This window comes from Lucilia cuprina, chromosome 6, assembly GCF_022045245.1.
Source record: "Lucilia cuprina isolate Lc7/37 chromosome 6, ASM2204524v1, whole genome shotgun sequence".
Taxonomy (NCBI): Eukaryota; Metazoa; Arthropoda; class Insecta; order Diptera; family Calliphoridae; genus Lucilia; species Lucilia cuprina.
The window spans coordinates 6,373,866-6,375,477 of NC_060954.1; positions in this window are offsets into that span (position 1 = coordinate 6,373,866).

Below are 1,612 nucleotides of genomic sequence, written 5' to 3' on the forward strand. Positions count from 1 at the left end.
ACTAGAACAGAACTAGAACAGAACTAGAACAGAACTAGAACAGAACTAGAACAGAACTAGAACAGAACTAGAACAGAACTTGAACAGAACTAGAACTGAACTAGAACTAAGCAGGAACTAGAAAGTCTTCTTCTTTACTTCTAATATTATATGATTATTCGAAAATTGTGTAGGTAAAAATTCCTTAAACAACTTTTCTTGTTAATTTCTGTTTAAACAGTTTTAATCTAACAGCTGATAACGATCATAATTGATCAACTTAGATATGCTCAGTGAATTTCAAAAGAAAATATTTTACTGTCGAAGGCACATGTCATATCTTAAAGTTACTCTCTTTTAGTCTTCTATGGAGTACGTTTTTTTTCTTTGACAGTTTCCTTTAAAAAGCGTGACATTTTATTGAAACATTTTTTTTTGCTCCTAAGCTATGTTTAAGGTGTGCTTGTTTGTGTCTTTTGAAGAGTGAATTCTGTTTGGAAAAGATCTATGACAATAAAAATCTTGAATCATATGAAAACATGTCAAAAGTTTTATTTTAGTTTCAGTTTTAAAAATGACACTGATTATATTTAAACTCCGTAACGAAATAAAAACAAGACAAGAGGAAGAGTATAAAATGAAATGCATATATGTACAAATAAAATAACAACTATAGATCAATTTCAAAATAGAAAAAGAAACGTGCCGACCGATCAACCGACCAACCAACTGATACCGCAACAAATTTGTATGCAACACAAAAATTCATATAATGAAAAAACACACACGCAGAGAGCTAGAGAGAGAGACAAGGAAATGAGTAAACCAAATACAGCAGCTGGCCCCTACCGAGGATAATCTCTTGTAAAATAGTTATACAATCCTCTGAATGATCAATAATAACAAAAACTATTTTAACTAACTTACGACAATACTTCTTTCTAGCTTATATATGATCATGTGCCAAAAACTATATTAGAAAATGGACAAAAAAACAACAGCATATGATGATCACCATCACCATCATCCTCATCATTATGATTCTTAATTCAAATAAAAATTCCTTTAGTTTATTCCTTTATTTTTTCGAAATATTTGTTAATACAAACGTAACTAATTTGTGAAACAATAAAACTAGAAACTCATCTCATTAACAAAATTAAAAGTGTGAAGTTTAAATCTTGTTTTTTTGTATTTTATTATAGAATGGACATATGGCATAACGATGTTTGTGATCATGTTTGTTTTTTAAAGATCCTAGTTGTAAAGGGGCACATGTTAACGATCTTCGGTACTTTGCCAATGGGAATGTGTTAAAATGTGGGTGAAGCCATAAAAAACGAATTTTAAATAAATGACAATAAAACTTGTAAAAAATTGGAAATATCCTGTTAAAAATTTCAATGAAAGTCAACAGCATATAGCATCGGCTAAATTCTGGACTAAAGTCTTTGTCAATAGTTTATGCTAACCAGTTCTAGTTCTAGTTTAGTTCTATTTCAGTTCTAGTTGAGTTCTAGTTCTATTCTAGTTCAGTTCTAGTTCAATTCTAGTTCAGTTCTAGTTCATTTCTAGTTCAGTTCTAGTTCAGTTCTAGTTCAGTTCTAGTTCAGTTCTAGTTCAGTTCTAGTTC